This window comes from Lycium barbarum, chromosome 12 (genome assembly GCF_019175385.1).
Source record: "Lycium barbarum isolate Lr01 chromosome 12, ASM1917538v2, whole genome shotgun sequence".
Classification (NCBI taxonomy): Eukaryota; Viridiplantae; Streptophyta; class Magnoliopsida; order Solanales; family Solanaceae; genus Lycium; species Lycium barbarum.
Genome location: NC_083348.1, coordinates 8330994 through 8345267, shown reverse-complemented (window position 1 = coordinate 8345267; position 14274 = coordinate 8330994). Strand labels below are relative to the sequence as shown.

The 14274-nt window shown below is 36.4% G+C and overlaps 1 long non-coding RNA gene across 1 annotated transcript; it reads left to right on the top strand.

The window, feature by feature from the left end:
* The first annotated feature begins 11240 nt into the window (after positions 1-11240).
* Positions 11241-13726, top strand: LOC132622870 (uncharacterized). Its single transcript, XR_009576027.1, has 3 exons — positions 11241-11406; positions 12217-12267; positions 13246-13726. It is a non-coding gene; the product is annotated as an uncharacterized LOC132622870 (long non-coding RNA).
* Positions 13727-14274: the final 548 nt, after the last annotated feature.

Below are 14274 nucleotides of genomic sequence, written 5' to 3'. Positions count from 1 at the left end.
TTTTTTAATGGCGTGCTTTTTAATTTCAAAGACGGCGAAATTGGAAAGAATAATTATTTTGATTGAACCATTTTACGCCTGAGGCCTGTTTGGAAGGACACATGAGAATTGGATTTGAGTGTAATTGGGTTTAATCACCCAGTTTGATTTGTGTGTTTGGTCAAGTAATTACATGTTTGGTTAGGAGGAAATTGAGTGTAATTGGGAGGGTGTAATTACGCTCTTCAATTCTCAAGGGTTTGAGAATTGGGTGTAATTACACATGACTACTTTTTCGTTTCTTTCTTCTTTATTTTTTTAAATCTTTTTTAAAAATAAATAAATTTACTTCTATTATTCAATTTCTTTTTGTTTTTTGTTTTTATTTTTATATTAAAAATTGTTTTAATTCTATTTTTTTTCTTTTTTATATTGTTTATGGGATAAGGCACTATTACGTCTCTAAACTTTGGCCGCAGTTATTATGACACAACTTACATTATTAGGAATCTTATTACCATTCTGAATTTTTTAAAAACAGAATAGTTACCACCCTAAAACTGGATATCTACTCTCTGATGAGAGAGTGACACATGTATATTTATTTCTCTATTTTTTAAAATTCTTTTAGCTTACGTGGCAATTTTAAAAACAATTGAAAAAATTGAATTTTCTTTCAAAAAACATGAAAAATGGATATTCAAAAAAAAAATTAAAAATTTGATTTTTTTTTTTTGATACTCGTTTTTCTGAAAGAAATAAAATCTGGAAACATGGATTTTTTTTTTTTTTGGTCTTAAAAAATCTAGATTTTCATGATTTTAATTTTTAGGTGATTTTTATTTTTCAAATAAAGTTTGGATTATTTTAAAAAATAATCTGGGAAAAGTGTTTTTTCTTGTCAAAATGTGAAAAAATTAAATTTTTATAAAAACTTGAAAACTACTTATTTTTTAAAAATGTGGAAATCCGTTTTTTTAAACTAAATTTGGAAGACTAGATTTTTTTTCATATATAGAAAAAATTAGCTTTAATGATAAATAATTAGGTGTAATTAAATGTGAAGTACCCAATTAAAACATGACACGTGTCAGATTTTATACTTCTCACTCTCCCAAAGAGAGTGAAATACACTCTCTTTGCCACGTCAGTGCTTAAGATGGTAATTATTCCGTCTTAAAAAAGTTTAGGGGGATAATAACACCCCTGAAAAGGTATGGGAGGTAACAGTGCCTAATTCCATTATTTATCTTTCATTTCCTTACTTTAGGTTATATTTTCGATTTTAATTTATTTGGGTTAGTACTATTGACTTTTTTTTTTTGGGCAATTAAAGGAAATTTTATTAATTACCAAGTGCACTCATTACAAAACTAGGGTGAATTAACCAATTCAGTCCCTTCTCATTCTGCCCTTTATGACAAAAATACTCAACTAGTTACAATGTTCCTAAACTCATAATGAGTTAATATAGCTAAACAACCTCTGATTCCTTCTGATTCTGATGCACAAATTGAGCTTTATCTGGTGCACCATATTTTGTCTAGGTGTGATCTTGTGTTGAAACATCCTCTTGTTTCTCTCTACCCAGATGTTGTAAACCACTGTTGCCAAGCTTGCCCTGAGAATCACCTTCCTAGGCTGCTTCCCTGTGGACTGCTGCTGCACCCAGCCCATTCAACAGACCATGTTTGAATTCGTCTATCCCACTGTTACCAATTGAGCATACTCTGCCAGATTCCCTTTGTGAATGGGCAGTCAAAATATAGGTGTTCCTGAGTTTCCATTGCAGAGTTGCAAAACACACACAGAGGATCCACACTGAGTCCCCATTTAATCAACAAATCTTTTGTTCTCAATTTCCCATGTAAGCTCACCCATAGGAGGAAATTATGTTTGGGTTCAGCTATGTTGTAGCATATAAGTTTGTTCCAGGCCACATTCTCAACTGCTCCTCGAAGTCTCTTATAAGCAGTAGCCAAATGAAACTTTCCTCCTATGATCAGGCTATCAATATTTCCTAATTCCTGCCAGTACTTCCTCATATGTATGATCTTTTTTATCATCCAAGCAGCTTGCTTGGGGCTGTCCATGGTGTGAATGTCCTGATTCTTGATATAGTGGTTGTGTATCCAAGTAATCCAGAGTCTGTCCTTCTTCTAACTTAAAGCCCATAGTAGTTTACAAATGGCCACCTGGTTCCATATTCTTAGGTTTAGCAAATTCATCCCCCCAGCATTCTTAGGCAAGCATACCTTGTCCCAAGCTACTATGGCTTTCTTAGTTATAGTTGCTTCTCCTGACCACAGATAACTCCTACATACTGCCTCTACCATCTTAATTATTTTCTTTGGCATCAAAAACAGTTGAGACCAATAGGCCTGAACTCCAAATAGCACTGCTTTCACAAGTTGAAGTCTGCTTGCATATGAAAGACATTTGGCCATCCATGTAGTAATTCTGGCTGTTATCTTATTTACCAGCGGTTTACATTGCAGAATTGTGAGTCTCTTTGTAGACAGGGGTGTGACGATCCCCTTTGGGTCCCACTACTCAAGGTATTGTCTATGCCAGGGTACAGCCAGTCCGCACAGGGGCTTGCCCCATTATCCCTCTTCACGCTGCAGCGCTACGGGGTATCGAACCCGGAACCTCTGGCTCCTTTACATTCCCCAAAGGGAATCGCCTTTCACCAATTGAGCTTGAAGAGGGATAATGGGGCAAGCCCCTGTGCGGACTGGCTGTACCCTGGCATAGACAATACCTTGAGTAGTGGGACCCAAAGGGGATCGTCACAAGGGGCACCCCCAAGTATTTAAATGGCAACTCTCCTATTTCATACCCCAAGATAGACAGAATAGTTGCCTTAGTATTATCATCCACTCCACCAAAATATACTTGACTCTTGGCTAAGTTTGCTTTCAATCCAGATGCTTCTGAGAATAGTGAAAATCTCTCATGTATTAGTCTCACAGAACTCCCATCTCCTCTTGCAAAGAGGAGAAGGTCATCCACAAAGCATAGATGTGTGATTCCCATCCCTTGACACCTTGGATGGTAGGTAAAATCTGGTTCTGACCTCAAGGTATTTAGGCATTTATTTAGATATTCCATCAACAAGACAAATATATATAGGGACATAGGGTTTCCCTACCTCAATCCCCTTTTGGCTTTCATAGTATCAGTCATCTCTCCATTCACCATAAATGTATAGCTTACAGTTTGAATGCAGTTCATGATCCAGGTGACCATCTTGCTTGGGAATCCCAACTCCTTCAACATTTGTTCAATGAAGTACCATTCCACTGAATCATAGGATTTTTGTAGGTCCACCTTAATCATGCACATTGGTGATATGTTCTTTCTAGTGTACCCCTTAACCAGCTCATGACTTAAAATTATGTTGTCTGCAATTAGCCTTCCCGGGATAAAAGCTTATTGAATGTGTCCCACTACTCCATCTATGACCCCTTTTATTCCGTTTGAGATGATTTTTGAGATAATCTTGTATACTATGGAACAACATGCTATTGGTCTGAAATCTCTAATAGTCTCTGGATATGAAGTTTTGGGGATAAGTGTGACCAATGTATTATTGATAGCTCGAAGCAGCCTGTTTTGTTGAAAGAATTCCATCATAGCTGTACACAGATCCTCTTGAATGATGCTCCAGGTTTTCTTGAAAAAATAAGAATTGAAACCATCAATGCTAGGAGCTTTGTGGTCATCTATAGCAAACAGTGCATCCTTTATTTCCTCCCTTGTAATCTCCACACACATGGCCTGTTGCTGGGGTATGGTAAGACTAGGCCCATTTCTAATGATAGGTAATTCTATAGCAGGGATCATAGCAGCAGCAGATCCCAACAGCCCCTTGTAAACCTTAGTATTTCTTCTGCTATGTCATCATGCCTATGTAGAGTTCTGCCAGTAGAGTCCTTAATTAGGGAGATACAGTTAGTACTTGCTCTAGCCTTCATACAGTTGAAGAAATATTTATTGTTGCCATCACCTTCCATTAACCAATGAGCTTTGGACTTTTGTTTTAATACCCTTTCCTGGATGTTCATCCATTTTGTCATATCCGCCATGGCTTCCTTTTCCCTATCCAGCAACATTTGACTTGGATCAGCTGTAATTTCTTCTTGGATTTGTTGTAGTCTAAGTCTTGCCTCATCCACTTTTATGTCTAGGCTTTCCAGACCTTCAACTTTGGGTTTGCTTTAATGGAATCTTACACAGTTTAATTTGCTCCATAGCCTGAACATAGCTGTACCTTGTATTGATGTCTCCCATGTGGTTTCCACTACCTATAAGAACTGCTCATCATCAGTTAGAATGTTGAGGAACTTAAAATGCTTCCTTCTATGTGTAGTTGCTCTAGTAATCTCCATATGAACAGGTGAATGGTCTAAGAAATATTTTTCCTGAAACTGGGCAATGATGTGTCCATTTTGAATAATCCACTCCTAATTGCATAGTGCCCTATTTATTTTGCTCCAAATATGTCCATTAGTCCATGTAAGGACCCTTCCTGTAGATATCATATCTTCCAATATCAAATTATCTATTACTTGCTAAAAATCCTTACTTTCAGCTTCACTTACAGGTAGACCCCCAACTCTATCTTCAATACTTAGGGGTGAGTTGAAGTTTCCACAGATACACCATGGGATTGTTAGATTAGCACCTACTCTTTGTAGTCCAGACCACAGTTCCTTCCTCTCTTCTTGGCTATTACTCCCATAGACAACAGTAATAGCACTAGAAAAATCAGTTCTCCTATCAGTGATTACTCCATGGATGTATTGACTATGCACATCATGAACAATAAACCCCATCTCAGATGACTTAGTCTCTACTAATCCAGCTAGATATACTTTATGTTTTTTCAGATATACCCCCATTTCCCTTTGTTTGAAGGGCTTATTAATGCCCCTCACATTCCGGAATAACCAATTCATTGAGATACAGTAGCTTGCCGCCCATCTGGAGGCCTTCCTAACCCAGTTGATCCTGTGCTTCCTGGTGCCAAAGGGGAGAAAGTGTTTTGATTTATGATTGTACCCTTTTGTAGTGCGGCTCCATATGACATACTTCCAAGACTTCCAACATTTGTATCCCCACTGAACCCTCTAGGCAATGGGGTCACAAACACCTCTGCTACTTTGCCACTGCTCTTAGCAACTGGAGTGTTTTTGGTTGTCTTTTGCACTACCTGAGGGCCCTGATTCTTTACCTTCTCCTTCTGTGTTTGAATACCATTTGTCTCATCCTTTTTTGCAGTGTCAGTTGGTTCCTCTTGTTGTTTTGGACCTTGTGGCACATCCTTAATCATTACAGGTTTCCCAACCCACTGTTGTACCCCTTTCTGCTGATCCTTCTGTCCACCTCTATCCCTTGGTGGTTGTGGGTTCTGGTGATTTCTCTGCTGTTGTGGTTTCTTAGGGCCTTCCTTGCACTCATGCCCATGTTGAGCGCACATTTTTCAAAATAAAGACTTCCAGTCATAGCTAACACCTTGTGTCTGAGAGTTCCCCTTTTCATCAGTAATTATAATTTCTCTAGGCAGATCTTGAGTAATATCCACATCCACCAACACCCTAGCATATGAGACTTTTGTCTGCTTCTTGGTACACTCATCAGCAAACATGGGAGCTCCTATTCTACTGGCAATTTTGCTCAGTGGCACAGGTCCCCAATGACTAAGTGGTAGATTAGGAAATCTGACCTACACTGGCATAATCTTTGGGAAGTCCTGCTCAAAATCAAAGGTAGGAGTCCATGGTGTCAATATTAAAGGTCTGCTATTGATAGTGTATGGCCCAGAGTACAAGATTTCATTCCTATCCTCAATACTTTGGAACTTTACAATATAGTATCCCTCATCATGCCAATACATAGTTGGGTCAACTACAGAATTCCAGTTCTTTGCAATATAGGTACTCATATAGTTATAGGACGGGGCTTCACCCATAGTATGCAGGATTAAAGCATTCGTCCATTCCTTAGTTTGTTTTTTCACTACTGTTCACAAGTACTGTAGGCTTACCATCGATAACTACTGGCGGTATAAACATAAGGGCCATACCATTTGCAGCATTCCTGTTGTTCGTGAATAACCCTGTCCATGACTTTGTTTGTTTCAATCGTTCTGCCTCTTGTTTCCAAAGTGGAGTATGTTCCTGTTCCATCGCTATGTGTGCCTTATCCAGTTGAGGCATCTGTTCCTCAATAGTCTTCTCTGGTAGTTCATTTGTAGTGATTCCAACACCATTTTTGGGGCCCGAACTCGTATTAGCCTCAGAGTGTGAGTCCACAATTGAAAATGATTGTGGTTCATTCTCCTTTGTTGCAATTGCTTTGAGTTTGGGGGTGCCAGAGCTCATCGTCACTGGTAATACCTCATTATTCTTCCCAATCGTAGGTGACTTCGTATTCCCCAATTTCTCTTTGTTACTAGAGATTAGGGCTTGTAGTGGTGCCTTGGGTTTGATGTCGTATTCTTCCCTTGTACACCAATAGGTACCTGTTCCTCCTCCGTCTTCTTCGGTCGTCCTCGACCACGCTTAGCCATGGCGGTGCAAGGTGGCGCACGTTAGTAAGGTGACCTAAACATGCGCTGAGAAAGAATGATTGTACTATTGACTTGTTATTTCGCATTGCATGCTGTTCCATTTACACTTACAATTGATAAATTACTTTTTTTTGTAAAACATTTGAATAATGTGATGACATTATATTTATAAATAGTAATTTTTTTTTTCAAACATCCAATCCATGATGTTCTTACAAAAAAGTGTTTTTAATTTTTTAATTAATTAAATTAAAATACTATTAATTTGAATATATATATATATATATATATATATATATATATATATATATATATATATATATATATATATATATATATATCAATTATATATTTTCAAAAAACAAAAATATGTATCTTAAATACCTTACTTAATATCATTTAGGGAAAATGACTAAAATGACCCTTAAACAATGTCAGATTTACTGTAACACACCTAAACTTTGAGGGGTTTAAATTGAAATATATATATATATACCACTCTGGATGGTGAGGTGGTATAGAGAGTGTAGTTCACTCTCTTTGGGAGAGTGAGAAGCAAATAAAAATATCAAAAATATTTTTTTCAAACATTTCTTTCTTTAAACATATCTTATTTACTTCTTTGATTTTTTTTCCTTTTCTTACTCTTTCCTTCTTTTCATCCCTCTTCGCTGAAAACATGGGGAAAATCAGACTGGTCGTGAATCTATCAGAACTCCATTAACATCGATGAGATCTTCCCCCCCAAGCCAGCGAAATATGGTTAACGGGCTGTATATGGCGAGATCTGGCCGAAAAAGCCTCAACAACATCGTTTGCTCATTGTTTTTCTTTGTCTTTTTGGTTCTATTTGTCTTTGGCAAGTTGAATCTGTTGATTTCATATACTATTGTGTTTGATTCTATACAGATGTTGATATTTGTGGTTCTAATGTTCTACTGATTTGTGTGCTTAAAAACGTGAAGAAAGAGTAGAAAACACCTTCGGCATCCATTAAAGCTTCTTTGTATCGCAAAGTTAGAAAATGTGTTTCCGCAATATCTTGGTGAATTCATATCTAAAATTTGAGTTGATTTGGTAAAAGATTTAAGATGGATTTGGTTGAAAATTCAGATATGAGGTTGAGGATGAACCTCATTTTCAAATTTTGCAAAGACATCCATATTTTGCGGCACAATTTCAATACTAAAATATAATAAAGAAAAAACTAAAGTACAAGAAAAAAGAAAAAAATAGAGTACAATAGATCAAAAAAAAAAAAGAGAGAGAGAGAGAGAGAAAGAGAAGCCAATTTGGCTCCTCGATTTTTTCCCGAAAAAAAGTATGATAGGAATAGAAAAACAAATTGAGGAAAATGTAAGTGAATAGAAAAAGGAAAAAAAAATACGAATAAAGCATTAAAAAAAAAATATGTGATATATACACGTGTCGGTGCATGTACATCACACACCACTCAAATTTGGAAAAGGCCAAAATAGGCCAGGGAATAATAGGCCCCGCAAAGTTTAGGTATGTTACAGCAAATCGCGCTATAATTTGGGGTCTTTTTAGCCATTCTCCCTATCATTTATGAAGGGACATATTTTTCAAATATTAACTTTTTTAAAAAAAAAAAAAATTACACCTGTGCAACCAAACAGTGTGCTTGTAATTACATTAAAATTACGTTTTGACAGATAAACAGGTCGTCATAATTGCAATACCGTGTAATTACTAGACTGTGTAATTACAACCCTAGCATTACAGCAATTCCAATTAACAAGGTAGCTTTCCAAACAAACCCTTACAGTATCTCCCAGATTGTACTATTTTATGCCTTACATTATCTCCTAGATTGTACTAGCATCTCAAAAGGTCTAGATACTGGCTATAATATACCTAGTTCCAACCATACGTCTCTGACAAGAATCTGCCTTCATGTCATAATATATGCTCCTCTCTTGTCTCTTTCATTTTAAAAGAAGTCTAAGTAATATAAATATATGGAATGTCTAACTTCGACCTCCTCAAACTAAGCTCTCCGATTGAGACATTAGAGTTTATTAAGTTGGTGCATTACGTCTATTAAAAAATACGAAAGGAGCTTTCGATAGCTTCGCTATTGAATTTGAAAAGTTTAGAAATGCAAAGATAGCCGTTTCTATAATCCCCATTTAAGAAATAGTCGACGTTCATAATTTTTTACAGGTTTAACTGCTGCCTCAAAATTAACATCAAATTCGCAAGTTGAAATTTAAGAATCTTCAAACATACGGGTTTAAATTCTCCTCTCCAAATGCCTAACTTCGGGTATGTATGCAGTATGTATGGGATTAGCATACTGTTTATAATATGTTTGAATGCAATTAGGGATGAGTTTAGAAATCAAGTGTGTTTGGTACGAAGGAAAATATTTTTCATGGAAAATGTTTTTTTTTTTAAAAAATAATAATAAGTGGGTTTTCTAGTGTTCGGTAAGTAGACAAAAAATTATTCCTAGACCAGTTATATGTAATATAGCAAAGGTGGGGAAGGGTGGGGAGTTGGGGTTACGGGGTGGCGAGGGTGGGATGGTAAAGGTGTAGGGGTTAGGGTTGTTGGGTGGGCGAGGAGGAGACAATGGACTTGGAATGCCACCTATGAAACTTATTTTTCATATTTCTACTAGAAAAGTCATTTTCTTTAGAACTGTATATTTTGACCAACCAAATATTAAAAAATTGGCAAATATTTTCTAAAAAATGTTAAAAATATTTTTTTCCATACCAAACACGCCCTGAGTGATTGCCTCTTCTAGCAACGCAGTCTTTGCAACCACAAGAAAAGAATTGACACAAAAGCAGAAGGAAAATCTATGAGCAAAAGTGGAAAGCTGTGAATAACGTGACAAAAGTGAATAAATGATTACCCGTCATGTTAACAGACTTGAAAGACAATGAAAAACATGAATTTCAACATCGTCTTCTTAAGTTTCCAGCAACATTTGTTGGATTACCAAATGTGTCTTAGCCAGACTTTTTATGCGAGATTAATAACACTTCCAATCAACTGGATTAGAAGCTTTAAAGAGCATATCTTCTGGAAAGCAGAGACAAAACAGAACCACACTTATGTGATATATATATATATAGGAAAATTTAATCTGCTCGTATTCACAGGAAATATGATATATCCTTGCTTATTGTTCATGTATTTCCTTCAAGTCTTTCTTGACATTCAGTTTGGCTGTGTTTTCTTTTCAATCTTAAAACACTTCATCAAACTTCAAGCCCAACTTTTGACCCGACCCGTATGTCTGAAGTTTGACTTGTCAAAGCCTAACTTCAGACATGTATTTGAAGTTGTCATAGCCGTTAGATAGATTGTAATATAAGAGGTCTTAAATTGAACAGATACATATGTTCATGAAATGATATGACTATTTATAAAAAGTCATCTCTGAAGTTCTATAAATATGAGGACACTCTTGAAGTAGAATAAAAAATTCTGCAGGTATAAACGTGTGCTTTGTTGTATCCTGAAGGGAATTGCTTGTATTTTTTCCAATTTGTATACGGACAATATCTCTTTAAGGAAAGTCGATTTATCCACGCCTCAAAGCCATTTCTTCTTCGATTATGTTACCTATTTTTCTAACAATCTTAAAGAAATATTGTGTTTATTTATGAAAGGGTGTCACTTGAAATGTTATGTTCTCTCATGTACTTGAGAGGTTTCGACTTTCATAATAAGATTTCAAGTATTTAGTATTATTTGGAAAGGACACTTTAAAGTGTGGGGTTGCTTGGCTTATGATTGATAGCCAATAGTATTTGAAGAAGTTTAAGATTTAAAATTATTTCTTCAACTCCCATAAAATACATCCTTGATATGGTAGTGAATTTACAACTTGATAATTTTAATGACAATTAGTTGATAAAACTACGAATTTGATGGTTAGGTTATGAACCTTCCTATAAATGTTGTATTCTTTTATGAAATAGTGTCACTTAAAAGGTTCTGACTTCTCATGAAAAGATGTGTCTGTTAGACAACTCTTTGTATATAGAGATGTGATGTTCATGAACAGAGTTGGTCTATGAATTTAAGAATCATTTGATCAAATAATAAGAAGAAAAAAATCCACTTTAAGATGGATTTGTACCTTGAATGGAGGTACATTTTGGGCATGAAGCCAAACTTTATTCCACAATATATGGAAATTGAGCATACATATGCTAGAAGAGAAGAGAAATGATTGAGAAATGCATTTCTTATTAAGAGTTGTGGCCACAACTGTTATACCCCGCGTTTTCAGAGCATGAGTATGACATGCAACTTAACGTAGCAATGGAGAGCTTCGGAATATTTAGAGATCGAGCAAATTGAAGAAAATAAGTGCGACGAAAATTTGAAAAAAAATGCTGGGCGAAATTTTAATCAACTCTGGAGGCGCATATCTCATAGTATATGTGGAGTTTTAAGGTGTTTTAAAAGCCTAAAATGAAGTTCATCAAGTCTAGTTTGTGATGCAACAAACCATTCATTGATAGGACATCGGAGTAGAGAATTATAGACGTTACAAACTGAACTGTCGACGCAGAAACAGCATTTCAGCAGTACCGCTACAGTACTGCTATAGTACTGTAGCTACAGTAAACCGACTTTGGCCTTTTCTTTAAAGGGACAAAAAACTTCATTTTTCAGCAAAAAAAGGTTCCAGAAATTTCCAGAAAAATTCAGCCCCTCTCCCTTCCTTTCTACATAATTAAATTGAGGGATTTCATGGCAAATTGAAGGAAAAAGATGGAGGTCACAATAGCCATGGCAACTCACGGCCATGGCTGCACTTGAAGAGGTCACATGCTTCCTTTAAGAGTTTTGCTTCTAAGGTAAGATTTCATTCCCTTTTTCCATGTTTTGGAAATGATTAATCTTGGTATGAATTGGTGGATGTGGAATTGAATGCAAAAATTGTGTGGGTTGATGTTGAAGCTTTGTTTGAGCCGTGTAGGGGCTGTTTTTGTAGAACATGGTGAATGAGTTTTATGTGACATTTTGGTTGTTGTTGTTGTGGATTCTATGGTAAAAATGAAGGTTTAATGGTTCAAGTGGAAGTTGTAATCTTTGTGGGCTGTTTTAGAAGCTAATGTGATTTTAATACAATTTCTTGTATTTTTGGAAAATAATGTTGTTAGCATGTGAATGGTTGGTGTAGTTCATGAATTTGAAAGAAGGAAATGTGTTGTTATTGTTCTTGTTGAATTTGGACGGTTTCGGGTGAAGTGGTATGTTGGTCGGGTTATTTGGAATATTATGTGAATTGTTTGAAGTACTCTTGAATCATGTTAGAATGATTTCGGATTTATACTTGAATGTGGAATCATTGGTATTGGCTTGATTATATGCGATTAAATTGAATACAAATGGAATGATGTTGACTTGTGTGACAAGAGTTGTTAATGTTAGAATATATTTTGGGATTGATCGTTGAATTTGTTAGTATCATTGTTGGTAATGTTGTTGGTAAATTTGGCCGAGTTCCATTCTCAGGTTTGTTGTTGTACTTTTGGCCGAGTTGAATTCTCGGGGATGGCGCATTTACAGGGGAAATGCTGCCGAAATTTCTGTAGACAAATGTTAACTCAAGATTGAATTCCTAAAAGCTCTAATTAATATTTGGTAAATGTAACCATTTGTAGATTTTGGAGAGTTTGGGACTTGAATTTGGAGTAGCGTAAGAAGCGGAAAAGGTATGTAAGGCTTTATCCTTCCTTCTTTTGGCATGTCCTATGTATACTAGGTCAAGACTTGAGCCTCGGGAACAATTCTGTCCATCGAAACCCGAGTTTGATTTTGAATACTATTCGTTCAATGTAATTGAACTATAATTCTTATGTTTTGTTGGAAAAGTGTCTAAACATCCATAACTTCCACAAGCGTATTCGAATTGCTTTGAAACTTTCTTGGATGACTCCATAGAGTCCAATGTTTGTAATTTATATCCGCCACCTCGACTTGACCCGAGGTGGGCCCACAAGTTCCGAAACTTCCTTCGCTTGTCTCACTTGAGCTATTCTTGTATGATATAAAAGTAAGTATTTTGATATTCTGGATAAGCTACTTACCTTCTGTATTTTTCTGATATACGATTTTGGCATACATGAATCTAATCACCGAGTCCCTCACCGAGGGTCGGGGCACGTTGTATGTATGTGTAATGCCTGATTCTGACATATGTGATTTATGTTTGGAAAGTAATAAATTTGGTTATTGACCGCTGGATTCTTGACCGCGGTGTGTGCGACATTGGCCGCTGGATTCTTGACCGCGGTATGCCGCATTTGTGATGTTGACCGCTGGATTCTTGACCGCGGTGTGTGCGACATTGACCGCTGGACTCTTGACGCGGTATGCCGCACTATGTGATAGTGACTGCTGGACTTTTGGTCGCAGTAATTGTGTGTCTGGTTTTCTGTGTGTATGAGACGGAAATATTTTTCAAAGGAAAGCAAGCATGTTGGCATTTTGATTGCCGTATTTGTCTTCCGGAACCTCCTGTGTATGATTTGTACGTCAAATGCAACACTTTGGTATTCTGGTTATTGTGCTCACCTTATGTACATTTTACTTCGGTTATGACTTCGTTTTCTGTACTTTATGCTTTGCATACTCAGTACATATTTCGTACTGACCCCCTTTCTGCGGGGGCTGCGTTTCATGCCGCGCAGGTACTCCCAGGTAAGTTGAAGACAGTATAGAAGATGTTCCAGTGCAGATGGCAAGCTCCATTTGTTCCCGTAGTGCTGCCGAGTCAGAGTTGGTATGTTATGCTTTCTGGATTACGTTAGAGACTTTGCAGACAGCGTCGTGGGTATTGGTTGTCAGTCTGTAAGTGGCTCCGTCAGCCGAAATGTCGGTCTGTGTTATGTACTGAATTTTGTATGATTATAGATTTGTTATGCTTGGAAGCTACGTGGAAGAATATTTCTGAAAAAAAATTTACGATGTATTTCATCTCATTTGATTTGAAAAGTTTGACGTGATTTTATGTGCAGCAAGAGTCTGAGGGTTCGCTCGGCCCTAGGTAAGGGTCGGGTGCCCATCACACCCTAGCGGAATTAGGGTGTGACAACAACTGGTGCAATCATTCTCTTATATTTCTATAATGACGCTAAATTAAGAGTATCCAACAATCACATATGTAATGAAAAGTCTAGACTTCTTGATATGTGATATGTTATGTGAAAGATTTTTCTTTCATATAATCTTGTAAGATTTATTTTTGGAAGAAATGCAGTACAAATTAATCCTGGGGGAATAAGGCTAAAATCCTTAAACTTAACACAAGTAATGGGAACCCAATTTCAAGTTAGTATACACTCTAACGATACAAGTTCAACTGGTAATAACAAGTTACTTTGTGTTGCTAAAGCACGAGTCTCCTCTTTTAGAGTCTTGATTATAATGTATTGCATACTATTATTGTCACGACCCAATCCGATGAGTCGTGACGAGTGCCCGACCTCTACTGACCAAGCACCCCTAAATCTGTACTTGAATCTCATTGAGCAACATGGTGGCCCATAAATAACTTATCACTGAGCTATACTATCTCCTATAACATTAGCATAATGGACTCTGCATCAAGAACTCACAAGCAGCGATATGTATGTATATATATCTATATCTATATATATATATATATATATATCTATATATATATATATATATATATATATATATATATATATATATAT